Source organism: Hydra vulgaris, chromosome 11 (assembly GCF_038396675.1).
Source record: "Hydra vulgaris chromosome 11, alternate assembly HydraT2T_AEP".
Classification (NCBI taxonomy): domain Eukaryota; kingdom Metazoa; phylum Cnidaria; class Hydrozoa; order Anthoathecata; family Hydridae; genus Hydra; species Hydra vulgaris.
The window spans coordinates 54,744,448-54,760,000 of NC_088930.1; the positions used below are offsets into that span (position 1 = coordinate 54,744,448).

General features: G+C 27.4%; 1 protein-coding gene across 2 annotated transcripts in view; it reads right to left on the reverse strand.

The window, feature by feature from the left end:
• Positions 1-15,553, reverse strand: part of LOC101236226 (transmembrane protein 245) — a 63,004-nt gene that overhangs the window by 35,629 nt on the left and 11,822 nt on the right. The window lies entirely within an intron of this gene.

Here is a 15,553-nt window from a genome sequence, read left to right on the forward strand (position 1 = left end):
CTTAAGTATATGCATGTTTAGCTCATTTGGAAAAGAGTAATATTAAGTCCAGATTCTGAGCCAAAAAATTTATGACTATTTTACAACCATAAATTATGCCATTGAACAAAAAATCATGGTTGTTGTTACAATCACAACTTCTGAGCTTCTCTTCTAAAAAAAAAAATAAGCTTCATTAAAATCATAATTTAAAAAATTATGGTTACATCACAACCATAAATTCTTAGCTAAATTATGTTTGTATATCAAACATAATTTCTGAGCCAAATAAAAAAATTATATCAGAACAATTTTTTAAGCATAATAGTAAGACTGTCTTATTAAAGCATAAAAACTTCCAGATTGTCCAATTTGTTCGTCCCCAGAGATTAATGTAACCACTAATCTTCTTCCATTAGTAACGCTGGGCATTAAATCGGACTGACTATAATTTCTGTAAAATGAGATAGTAGTTGTAGAATCAATTGTTGCTTTTGATTGTTACAATAGTCCAGCTGATGTATTATTAAATGAGGTAATATTAGCACTGTTCCATGAAGAAAGATAAAAATCTTCTAAACCAGATGAGCAGTAAAAACATTTACTATCAACATCATATCGACGAAATACTGTATAATTATTATAGTTATATAGCGTCCAAGGTTGTATAACGGAGTTAGTATTTACAGGAGAATTGAGTGCGTCATACATGCGTACTCTTGATACCCACCAATCTCCAGATAAGCAAACAGCATGAAATCTAGCATATTTTAAATAAATGCCATTACCATTGCCTGTAGTGTTCAATAATATATATTCTCTACCATAAGTTGTATTCAAATATCTAAATGTTGATGAGTACAATTTAAGAGATGAAATTGATTGTGGTATTGATGAACCTATTGCAATAAAAGGTTGTAACCAAAATGTTAGTATATTACCAGTTTTATTGAGTAATTGAATTGCTAGATTGGTTTTAAATGGTAAATCAAGTGTAAAGTATTCTCTGAATGCATTATTAGTAAATGCATTACAACCTTGTAAAGAGTTTACATAAAATGGTCCACCAAGTGGAGCAAACAAAAAATCAGTGATTAAACTTATATTATTTATTCCGTTAATACTTGCAGAAGAAGAAGAATTTCCTATGCAAAGTGTATTATCTGCATATATTTTAATAAATATGTTACCTGGTACACTTCCAGTAGCATTTATTCCTGTAAATGCTAACCATAACCTTCTGAGAATACCAGGACCAGTAGGTTGAATAAAATTTGCTGTTCTATCAATACCTGTATGTGGTGCCAGAGTCTGTGATTTTACTCCAAGGCATGTTAAACTTGAATTAGGTATTATTTCTGAACTGCTAATTATTCCTTCAACATTGAAAAGGTTATGATAATTTTATGTGTTATATATTTTTTAACAATATTTTTCTATACTCCCTTACATTTTTTGTTATCTTTTCCATGTACTTTGTAAGAATACAACATTGATCTGAGTCCTATAAACTCTTCAATTTGTGCTCCTGCTGTTTCATCTTTAAACATTCCTATTACTTTCTTATTAGCACTAACTTTAGAACCTACATTATTAATTGCTGGGTGCTTTGGGTCAAATTCACTCGTATCAAATTTGCTTTCAACATCATTAGAAATAACTACATAAAAGTCTTTTGTTTTTTATTTCATATACTAAAGAATCTGTATCTGAAAATAATAGTTTTGCTCGATCAGAATATTTATTCTCTATGTAACTAGAGTGAAATTCATACATTAGTGTTTTAACATGTGATTCCAAAAAATCTGGACAAATTAAATTCTAAAATATTTTTAGAAAGATGACTTATTTTTTAGGTTTTGAACGATGTTTCAAAAAGAGTTCATAGAGTAATATTATTCATATGTTCATAGAGTAATATTACAAAAAATTACAAATTTTCCATTCCTTGTCTGAACTCTTGTAAAACTCTCCTTACCAAGTCGATGTACGCGCTCAATGTCGACATGTTTGAAGCAGTAGTTGATACGATCCCTCAGTTGGATCAAACTTTTAGCTTCCCAACAACTAGCATATACTGCTCTTTTGATTTCATTCCAAAAATCTTCAATAGGTCGTAATTCTGGTACGTTTGCAATATTGAAGTTTTGACTTCTGGGCACATATTCGACATTTTTTGACCTCAAAAATTCTTGAACTTTTTTTGAGTAGTGAGATGATGCAAAGTCAGGCCAAAAAACAATTTCATCATCTTTATGAACAGTCTCTATAAATGGGAGCAAACATGATCTCAAACACTTGTCTATGTACACATTTTCATTGACAGCTTGACTGGAAGGTGCAACATAATGCTTTGACAATCCCTTTGGAGAAACCCAAACCAATAATTTTGTTCAAATTTTGATTTTCTTTTTAATTTAACATCATTTGGTGTCGTAGTAACATCTGATGAATAAAATCCACTGTTTCCTGAAATATTACAATTACTTAATCCAAAATATGATTCATCGTCAATGATCACCTGTTTTTTTCGAAAAATTTCAACCAATTTAGAGCACTTTGGACGAACAAAAGATTGTTGTTCAGGAGTTCTTTTTGGAGCCTTAATTTTTTTATGATAATGAATGATTGTCTTCTGCTTTATCGTTTTGCATATGTATGATTGATTGACATTGAATTTTTTAGCAAGAGAACGTTGAACTGATTCCATGTTGATGGTTGATTTTTTTTTCCAATTGTTTGATCTTCTTTTTTGTCATCTTAACTGCTTTCCTACCGCTTCCAACTTGTCGTTCGGGTAATATGTTGTTGTCTTTTCGTTTTAGAATATTGTAGAGCGTAGATCTTGGAATACTTTCCATCATAAAATGTTTTACAATTGCGTTTTTGGAAAGTTCTGGGTTAATTTCAATAAACTCAGACACTCGCTTTCTTACGTCATCTTGTTTTGAAGTAACTTTTTTCATCATTTCAAATTTGTTGCTCATATTAAAATTAATGACTTTTGTAGAGAATTTAATTCTCTACAAAATGGCGTGCAAGCCAATCAAAATTGATAAATTTACTCTGAGAAAAAATGGCAGGAAGATTTTTTTGGAACCACATGTTACTTAATATCTAACATACATATACCTAAGTAAATTGGTTTGTTATAAAGTAATTTTCTTTTTTTATATGTATTGCTATTAAGTTTTCATTAAATATTGTTCTACTTTCATAGTTTAGATGCTAATTTAACAGCATCATCTCTGTTTGAAACAAATCTAATATCAACTCTGTATTCAATTTTCTGCATTGTTTTTCGAAATACTGAATTATTCATTAGTTTAAAAAAGTCTTTTTTGAAATCCTAAGTTGCTTTAGTTCTTAGATTTGTATTTAGTTCAATGTATTCACTTAACCATGCTCTTTCTTTAAACTTTATACCTCTATGAATTTTTGTAATCTTTAATCCTAATCTTTCATACAATTTAAGATTTTTATAATGAACTATATAACTTTTCTTATTATTCAAGTTAGGTATTAATTTTTCAACATTATTAACGGTTATTCTGTCAGGTGCAAGTGCATAATCATTATGATCATCATGTAAATTTTCAGGGTAATCTAAATCAACTTTAGTATCAGGAAATTGATTTCCAGTTTGTTAGCTCGTTTTCATCCATACATTTAAAACCATGTGTTGCAAGTGGCTTACTCATTGCCCACCCATATAAATTATTAGTTTCTAGATGCTGTATACATGTTGATTGTTTGCTTTGATCATACTTATCATTCATATACTTATTATTAGAAGTTCCTAATCTATTAAATAGCATACTAATTCCACCTCTTATTCCTTGCTTATCATCAATATCATATCATAATCACTCAACAATTCTAATTTTACTTTTGTTTTCTTTCATGCTGCATCCCAAGCTAATCCTGATGATGTATAATACCAAGCAGGATCTAATTTATAACAATTAATACAAACATCTCTAAAATTTCCAAATACATCAGTTAGTAACATCACATCTGAAATGTTGTACAAATCATGGTAATATCTAAATGTTTTACAATTAAACTCATTCCATACAATTTATGCATATGTAATCATCATCACTTATATCATCATCATTTAATTTTGAAAAGAACAGTTCTTATGGTGGTAATTGTGTTTCAGACAGTTTATTAATAGAATCAACCCAATCATATGGGTGCACACCTTTTCTTAGGAACAAATCTAGTTTTTTACCTAAATATAATTTTCCAGTGTCCCTACACCGATCTTTTGTTAAATTCTTTGATAAACATTCTAAATTAGAAGGCATGAATCTATAATCTAAGAAACGGAGTTCACGCTTAATTTTAACTTTCTTAAAATCTTTATTAATTAACTCACCAACATTAATTTCTCTAGAAAAGCTAATATATTTTCATTATTGTTTGGTATACAACTCAACTTTCCTCCTGATATTTCTTTATAAACAAGTGAGAATCATAACCAGATAAATTGTGAAATATAACTGGAAAGAATTTTGGATTTTTATATTTTAAATTACAATTTTTATCTCTATATTTTCCAGTAATATGACAGTGGTCACATACTTTATCTTTTTCAAGATCTTCTCCACAAATATGACATGATATTGCAGCATTAAAATCATCCTTGTTTTCAATCATCTTTTTTGGAACTTATTCATGTCACAATTTTCTTAATATCTTCTTCTAAGCAGTCAAAAAAATTTTGGTCAACATCATCTGTTTCGTTACTTGCAGTAGATGTGACTGGACTGCTTTGATAAATACTTTCGTCAAAACATTTAATATAATAACAGAATGAACTTGGAATATGTCTTGGATATTGCTTAGTATATGAATCATTTGGATTTGGTATACACGTGTTAATTGGTTTGATAAAACTTTTAAAGTTGGCATATACTACAAATAGTACTCTCATAGATCTATTGCAATTATTGAATTGCATTGTTGAATTTGGTTTTAGAAGTTCAATACGTACTGAATTATGTGTCACAATACAATTTATGATTAGATAAGGATTCTTCAGTATTAAATCCTAATAAGCAATTTCTGCACTATTGACACTATTTGAGATTAATAGTAAATCTATTAAATGTTTACAATTATTATTTTTTGACATACGCAAAATATAAACTGATGAACTTTCATATCCAAATACATTGGCACTGATTTCTGAATAGTTTTTCTCAAATTGTGTAATTTGGTTTAATGATACTGGAAATTCTATTTTTTCCCAATTTATTTTTTCAGCTTAATTTTTAAGCTCCTTATCTACTCTTTCAGAATAATTATCTGTTGGATTTAATGCTCTTGCGATATACCACTTAAAACACTCATTATCTTCATTTTTTATATTATTGCCTTTTTAGTTGCTAAATTTTTATCAAGAGGAATGTATGATTAAGCTTTAATAGGATTATACTCAATAATATTATTTTCATCTTTTTAATAGAAACAAACCTCCACCCTGACCCTAACTGTTGAAATGATGATAAATTTTCTAGAATTCTCAGCTTTGATATTTCATATAATTCATTCAAATCTGTTGATTCTAATACAACTTGATTCTTCGCCGCAAATGAAGCCGTTGTGAATTTAGTTTCACTTGTTTTAATATCAGTACGCTCCATTTCACAAGAAAGAACTATATAAACCTTTGATTTTCTATTTTCATCTAGTATCTTAATCTTACAAGATTCATAAATGATAAAGCATCATAACCTTTTTTTAACCTGTAGCTGTAAATTGTTTTAACATTCTTGATAGATGATTGTATCAATTTAAATTCTATTTGTTTTCTAATTCCAAATTTATTGTACAACTTTACAACTTTAGATTTTATTGCCTCAATCTTTTTATCAGATGTTCTTTTAATTGTATCAGTAACAGATGTAATCCAATCTGCAATAGAATTATATGTATTACTTGATTCTTTTTGAGATATTGCTGTATTAATTGCAATAAAAGGGGTCGGGGTTAAAATTATTGAAGATTCTATATCTGGAATTGGTTCGTCTAATATAATTTGTAATGATCTTATGGGATCACTTTTTCAGATTCTATAACAATATCTAATTTTTCGCCCTCTAGCGATTTGTCTCAATTCTTTGACATTTTTGTTTTCCATTTTTTACATGACAAGACTTTTTTTCATACATTTTTTTTTTCTTATATCAATTTTAATATTTTTTATTTTCTTTACGTATATTTATTAAAAAAATCTTTACAAATACATGTAAAGATTTTATATTATTTCCGGGACTATCGTTTTTTCATTTTATTCAGAATTAACTATCTCGATTTTAACACCTTTATCAATCTTACCATCACGTAATTCAAAACATCTCCATCCATGCTTAGTTCCATGCATGGTACTATATAATGATGGATATATTGTAATTTCTCCTGTTTCCATGTTAGTTAATTTAATAGACACTGATTTATTTCTGATTGATTTTATTCTTTCATATTTTGGATCTGTAACTTTTTCAGGTGTTTCATGATTTTTCTAAGTCTCCAAACTAGATTCTTCACATTTATTTTTACTGGATGTATTCTAGGTCTACCAACTCATTTACTTCTTTCACTTCAGTCACAATAGATTCTTTATTTAATAACTCATTATCCATAGCAATCATTAGCAATGTAGCGAGATTGTCAGATGTTTTTGAAATGTTATTTTTTTTTAATAGATTTTTTAAATTTTTCTTTGTATATTTCATATTAATTTTATTATATAAAGAAAAAAATTTAACTCATTTTCAAAAAAATTTTTATTAAAACAATATTCATTTTATTTCTGTCTGATTGAAATTGTAACAATCAATCAGATATTACAACAGCAAATGCTTCGGTATCTGCTGGAACAGCTGCATTAAATGTTGCTTTAATTTGTACATCTACTACTGATGATTTTAATCTTTCTGATTGTTTACTAACATCAAAAACCATAAGTGGGTATAAATCTTTATATTCAGAAGGAGGTATGTTGCTTTGTGTGATCAATTCATTCATTCCATAAAATTTTTCACTAAACATGGATGCTCTATAAGCTCTTGAAAATTGCTGATTTGGGAATGATAAATTATAATCAACAGCTGAATATTTTTCCTGATAAAGCATAATGTACATATTTTTTAAGTCACAATGATCAAATATTGAAGAATTAAGTTCTTGGTTTCCATCTTTATTTGTTTGGAATTCAACAATGATGTATCTTGGCTATTCAGGAGATGTCTTTACGATCAGCCTCCAAGAAAATGTAGCAGATTGTGGAACAGATATAGTATCACACTACTACGCGTGGAAAGTTACCGGAATTATAACTTTTGATTCAATAGTTTTATAAAGATTAATCCTTTCTACATCTGATGGGATCACATGTGGTATGAACAATGATATTTTATCAAGATTAACTTTTCCTGCAGCAGCAAGTCTGAAAATTGCATCATTATCACTTTTTCTTACAATAGTTAGGGTATGTTTAAATTCATAAATAATTTTGTTGGAATCATCACAGAATCCAAAAATGTGTCTTAAAGATATGAAAAATGAAAATGTTTCATTTTGTAGTTGGTTTCAGAATTATGTATGCTTGTCTTACTGCAAACCCTGGGTTATCAGCAAGTACTGCTGTTGTTGTAGAATCTATATAATACAATTGATTTAATCCTTGTGCTTTCAATTAGCAATTTGGGTATTAAGGCACTTAAAACTTCCTATTAGTCATTTGGGTATTTAAGCATTCCTAACATTGTAGTTGCTTAACTTGGATGATAAACAGCTTCTTCTTCTTAGTTTGATAATTGATAGGTTATTTGACAAAATAAATGCATAATACCATTATTTGTAAGTGACACAGCATCTGCATTAGCATAAGCTGTTCCATCAGCTTTAAGAAGTCTTCCTTCAAACAATAGTAAAGCCTCAGATGGAAGCGTGAACAAATCTTGCTGCTCGATGTTGATTCTTATTTCTCCAGAACTATTTAGATTTGTACGAGCCACTGACTCATGTTCATGGAATTCAAATCTTTTTATTCCATCATCACAGTTGAGATTTCTGTAAAATTTAATACTTCAGAAGTATTAAATTTTACATGTTTTTTTATATACAATAAAAAAAATATATATTTTTTTTTGCCAACTTGTAATTGCATAAAAAATTACGCAAGTCTAAGACCGCGTCCTTTTGTAATTAGACCTTCTATTCTTATAGCATAGTCATTTGAGATTTTTTTCTGTTGATTTTTTATCACAGCACCCATCATTAATTTGATCAATTGATCAATTAATTTACTTATATTTGTTGTTACCTCATCAGTTCCATTATTCATTAAATTTGAAAGTATTTCTTAACTTTCTTTATTAATAGCAGTACTTGGTTGTAAAACTAATTTTGAAGATACTTTATCAATTAATTATTTTCTTTTTTCAACTGCAACATCTCTAGCAGCTTCTATTGCTGATGTTGAAAGTTTTTTTCCTGCTGATTTAGCAGCAAATAATGCAGTTTTTCCTGATTCCGTAACAGCAAACCTATTCAACATAGCTAATGATACTCTTGTTGCTTTTGACGCTGCTGCTCGCTTATAGAAATTTTTTATACTGTCGAATATACCACTTCCTCCAACAATATGTTTCTTCATATATCTCTTATTATGAACAATAAGTATTTTTTCCATGCAGCTATACATAATTCAAGCATTTCAATTAGTGCATTAGGGTCGCTAGGAAGAATTATAGATGGTAATCCTGTTCCTTTTGATTCGCGCTTTCCATTTTTCTTTATATCTCTCCAAATTTGAGCTATTATATCTTTGTATTTTTCACTCCTAGACTACTTTGGTTTGTATGGGTTTTCAGTAGCAATTGCATCTGTTTGTTTTAATATATTTTCATAGATTTAAGATCATCTTCAGTATATATTTCCTTATTAGGTTTAAACTTTGTTATCAACTCCCAAAGACCAGGAGTACCATAATATGTTTTACTATCAATAGTTATATCATCATCATTAACAAATCTTGCTTTTTTTCCAATGTATAACTTGTCATCCTTAGAATGGATTCCAAATGTAGTATCTGTAGACTTTTTACTATTAGTATATATTCTTAGATAATCTGTTGCAATTTTTTCCAACTTAAAAGTTTTAGTTTCTTCATAAGAAGGCATTAGTTCTTTATATGCATACTCAGCCATTATTTCAGGATAAGCATTTGAAAAAGTAAATGCAAAATTATTAGCTTGATCATGTAATTTAGATATGTTTTCTTTTATTCCAGCTTCACTATCAATTAATGGCTTGTACAGTTTTGTCATGTCTAACTGTAAATTAGCTTCACCCATCTTTTCTTATAAATTATTCTGCTGTATTCTTTTTTTACTATCTAAGAATTCCTTAACAACTTGATCTTTTTTTTTAGGATCTTCAATTTTTAGAAATGACATTTTATGTACTATAAAATAAAAAAAACACAACATTAATCGTTATGTTGTGTTTTATGTTTTACGTTTTTTTATTTTACTTTTTTTTTTACATTTTCTTTTAATAAATTATTTTGTGTTTTTACGTTTACACTTTTACTAAATCTACTTTGGAGTATATTAATTGTCTCATCTATTCCTTGTTTAATTAATGATTCCTTATTTTGTTCATCAATTTCAGTTTTTATTTTTGTTCTAATTTGTTCAAGCATTACGTGAAATTTTTCAAGTTCACCAAGTATTAATTCATATTCATTGTCATTTATATGTCCACCTACTAAAGCTTAAGAAATATAATCACTTATTGTATTTAGTTTGGAATCAGCAAGTACATGCTTTTCTGCTTTTAAATTTAATTTTTTATTATTTTGTCCACCTATTATTAATAACACAACTGCTCCTAACGCTATACCCTCACATACAATAAATACTGGTGGTGCAATTATTGTTGTCAAAAAACCAATTCCAATAGTTCCAAGTGCCAAAGTGATAACTAGTAATGCACTATCAATTGTTGAAATTATTTTTACAGCTCTATGATACTTTTTACTTAATATAGTTCTCTTTTCTCTCTCACGTTCTATTTCTTTTTGAATCTCACTAATTTTTTGTAAACGATATACATGAGCTTGGTTGTCAACAGGTATCTGATTTTCAGCAGGTGCATCTGGAAGAGTTGGGTATATTTTATTATAATTATATTCCATTTTTAATAAGGAAAAAAAATATTTTTTCAAAAACTATTCAATAAATTAATAAAACATAAGCATTTTTTAATTAATATATCAAAATCAGAATTATTAACAACATTTACTACAATATCAGCAACAGACTCTGATATTACAGAATCTTGTAAACTTAACATTTTAAATTAAAGTTCTTGTTTTAGTGAAACTAATGCAACATCTTCATTAATCACCAAACTTTAAAAAAATATTTTGATGTGATAAAGATGTTATTGTAATGTCATGTTGTACAAATATCTTATATCCATTCTCATTTATTAATACTGAAGGGTGTTCTAAATCTTTGTGTGGCTTAAAAAGTTTCTTTTATATTTCTTTTATATTTGTTTGTAAATTTAAGCATTGGCGGATTATTTCTTGACATTTTATAATACATATATCAAAAAAATTTTATATATGGGAAAAAGATTTTCAAAAAAATCAGAGAATCATATTCAAAAACGGAATATTAGCAAATGGTGAATTTGGTCCTAATAATAAACCAGAGCCTGCTGATGAATATCCATTCCCACTACGTAAGAACATTCCATCATCTACAGAAACTCCTTTACTCCATTGTCTCGAATATAAACCAAATCTTGCAGCTGTCATTTTAACTCCTTGTCCATTCTTTTTAAAGTACACAATACCCCTTCCAGAAATTTTATCAACCATAGCTGATCAAGCTGCTGAACATACTCCTGTTAATAGCCCTGTTGTAAGTGTCGGAGCAATGCTTGATAATAAAAATATTCCAGCTGTACCAAGTCAAGGTAAAAGTGCGCCAATAAATCCTTCCTCTATTAGAGAACTATGAACTAGTTGTGTTTTACTTAAATTAGTTATTAAACCAGTACCTTTTTCATTTGCTCTTATAATTATTTTCAAGCAATTTAATTTCCATTTTTGAAATTGTTTTTAGTTTTACTGGTAAGTAAATTAAGTTTAACGACTCTTAAACAGTTTTAAAACCAGGACCTACTGTTGGTAAAAATGAATATATAAGGTTTTATGTTCTTCCATTTATATATGATGATTCTATTATATCACTTGCAACACGTATACTATTAACACTTAATATGTTTACTATATTAGTTGATTCATGGTAACCAGATGAAGATACTGCACTGTTAAAACCAAAAACAGTTATAACTGAATTTGTAGTTGTAAAATCAACTTTATAACCAAATGCAATATTTAAAACTGATCTTAATGTATTATTATTTCATTCAAGTTTAATACCTGCTACTCCTGCGCTAATATTGTTGTTTTATGACATAATCAATGGAATATATCTATTTATATCAGCAATCTCATAACATCCTTCTGGAATGTTTATATCATGTCAAGTTGCTCCATTATCTGTGCTATATCTAAAATTGTTGTTTGAAGAATCAATATTAGGAAAACTGCAATATGTCTCTAAACTAACTAGAGCCATTTCATATGCTTTATCTTGTCTAAGTTGATTAATAGGAGTAAACTTAGTTTTTATGTTATTGCTATTTCCACTTGATAATATATAGAAAGACATTTTGTTTTTATATATAAAAATTTTAAAATTCACAAGTTGGTACATAAAAATTATCTAATCCACTTCTATATTTTCCATAATCTCTTTTAGAAGATAGATCTATTATAACAAATCTGTGAGGCTCTGACCAGGCATCCTTACAAAATCTTATAAACTTATCTTTTGTCACATCAATTGAAACATGATCTTTATAAATATGATTTAAACTCTTTGAATCTTGTGGAAATAAGCAAATAAAATTTGTTTTTTCTCGTATAGTTTGCTTAGGTAACATAAAATAATTTTGTGCAAGATAGAAACAATCTATATTACTATGCCTTCCTCTTATATATATTCTTATAAATATCAAGATCTTCAGGATCTAGTACATCCTCAGCTGTTTCAAAAAACCTACACTCCATATCTGTTTTCTCATTTAAATTTTTTGAAATGTCTTCAATTATAAACTCAGTGTTCGCATTTAATTTTTCTATTTTCTCTTGTAACTTAAGTAGTTCAAGAACAACTTCTTTTTGTAATTTTTTTTCAAAAGATAGTGTTAATATTTTGTATTCTGGTTGAAAAAGAGATTTTCCAAAAACATGTAAATTATTATAGTCCAACCAACCAGGTCTTAAAAGTAAATTCAATAATAAAGTAGTTTTTCCACAACCTGACTTTCCAACAATAATTCCTCTTATACTTTTAGGTAACAGCTTATCATTATTTCTCTTATTGTTATTTACATTCCGTAATAAATCTATAATATTCATTTTTTTATTTACTCTATATGATAAAATGTACTGTGTTACAAAAACAAAACAAATACACTAAACTTATAAAATGTTGTAAGTAAAAACAAAAGAAATATGCTATGTGGAACTTGCGCTATTTGTGGAAAAACAAAAAATAAATTTTTATCAGCAAAAACAGGAGGTGATTTAGTTCAATTAATTCGGCAACAAATAAAATAAAACTATTATGATCAATGTTCGCAGGCAAAATGCATTAACCTGGTATGAACCTTGCAGGTCCTGGTACTAATCTAGATAAACAATTAACTTCTACTGGTGCATATAAAGAATGGAGTAAACCTGTAGATAGAGTAGATAATGCAACTTACCATTATGATCTTGCTTATAAATACTTTACAGATATAGCAAAAAGAAATGAAGCTGATAAAATTATGCTCGAAGAAATGGATGCTATAAAAAATCCAACAATACGTGAAAGAATTGTTTAAAGGTATTATTAAACCTATCATATCAACTAAAGCAAAGTTTGGGTTGGGTGTTCAAAAAAACTACCAATGATCTTCACAGATCCACTGACATAAAAAATAACTGACGATAATGGTGAAGAAATACAAGGTACTTTTTATGAACAGGAAATTCAAAAAACTAATCAAAAAATATTTAGGATTGAAAAAGTTATTCATAAACTCAAAAACAAATCATTAGTAAAGTGGTATTGGTACCCTGATACAATCAATTCATGGATTGACTATAAAGAATTGATAAATCTGTAAAAAATAATGGAAGAAGATTAGTGGTTACATTAAAATCTGGGGATGAAGAAATTGGACAACCTAGAAGTTTTTATGCTTTAATAGGACAATTATACTATTACACTTAAAAAATTGTTCTGATGTAATTTTTTTAATTTGGCTCAGAAATTATGTTTGTTATACAAACATAATTTAGCTAAGAATTTATGGTTGTGATGTAACCATAATTTTATTTTTTTATTTTGGCTTAGAAATTATGGTTTTGATGTAACCATAATTTTTTTCATAAACTATGGTTGTGATACTACATAATTTTTTTTTTAAGTTGGCTCAGAAATTATGTAACCATAATATATATATATATATATATATATATATATATATATATATATATATATATATATATATATATATATATATATATATATATATATATATATATATATATATATATATATACATATACATACATTTTTTTATTTTGGCTCAGAAATTATGGTTATGATGTAACCAAAATATATATAAATTATGGTTTTGATGAAGCGTATTTTTTTATATTTTTAATATATTTTTCTTTGGTTCAGAAAGTATGGTTATAAAAACAACCATAAATTTTTGGCCCAGAATCTGGACTTTATACTACTGATAAGGTGTTACCTTCATACACGGAAAGTCTGTGCTTTGATTCCCACAACTGCTTACTTTTTTTTGTTTTTCTTTTAAATGCCGCTGGTCATATGTTTACTTTGTAACCATTTATTTTTTCTTATTTGTATATAAAAAAGCTTTTAATTTTATGTTTCTGAATGATATCTCATCACCTTCAGATTTCTTAAACCATTTAAGCCTTTCAGTGTATTTTCTAAGTAAGGCGCACACACATGTATACATAGTTTTTAAGCTTTAATTAGGCCATGCAGCCTTCAAATAGCCTTTAATGTTTCATATTACCTTTTCCAGTACAGTTTTTATCCCAAGTATTTTAACAGAGACAGGTTTCTTTTTAACATTCGACTCTGCGTGTGTAAAAAAAACAAAAATTTATAGGATGAGGTTAGCCTTGAACCACGGACCTTTAGTTTACAAAGTCTACGCCTTATCCAAGTAAGCTAAACATGCATACTATCAGGAGGAACAAAAATATAATACAAAAATTTATACATAAAAGTATATGCATTTATTACATAGACATTTTCATAAAGGGACAATATATACTTGTTACATTAAAATTATACAAATATATTTCTATTTTTTTCTATTTAAGTTTATTTTTATTTCCTATTTTGTTAGTTTTTGTCAAAAACAAAGAAAGCTTTTTTGTTTTTGAAATAATTCCGCAAGTTCTGCTTTTAATAAAATTTAGTTGAAAAACCTAAGTTTTTTAATAATATATGCAAAAGAATATTAAGTGTCACATTTTTACATTTAAAGTTTTGAATTACAATGCTTAGTTAAAGCACATTTTCATTTTAAATTTGTGTAACGTAAGTTAAAACTACATGCATTTACTAAAGTCCCTAGCACTTTTTCGTTAAGTTTTTGTTTATAAAATAATTACGTTATTATGTAATTCTTATTTCATCGTGTTAGTTTGACAATGTTTAACACTGAATCTTTTTATATTAGGAGAATTTAGAAAAAAATCTTTTATTTATTTTTTAATTAAAATTACTTATATTGTTTTTTTTATTTGTTTTGTATTCTTATTTTGGTTGACATAAATTTACATAATAAATAAAAATATGAATTATATAAATATCTGTATTTAGACATTAAAAAAAAAAAAGATTTATTTGCTATTCTTCTAATATAAAAAAAATCAGTTAAAACCTTTTTTGTTTTTGCTTTAGTAAAACAAATCATTTGTAAAGGCAAGTAAGGAGGGTCATCCATAAAGCACATCACCCTATATTTGTCAATTCTTAACCCCTTCCCTCCTGTCACAAACAATCACATATACCTGAATCCCCTCAACGACTTGAACTGTGATAGCAGTTTTTACGTCAAAAATATTTCAAAAGATTCAAATGTCAATACTTTGCAGCATTTTAAAAATTCAACCTATGAAAATAAGGCAATACGCATAAATGTAAGAAGTGTAAGTAAAAACTTCGACAAAAAATTTTCTTATTTAAATGAGTAATATAAGTTTTAATAAAGTTGTAAAATAATTTACTAAAATAATTCTTAAAAGCTGTTCTTGGTCTAGCAGAAAAAAAAGTTTTCAACTTTATAACTTTCATAAATGTTATAAAAAATCACTCAGGAAGAGTGCCACTAGTTTTTTAAAATTTCCTTTGTTAATTATTTTTAATGAATG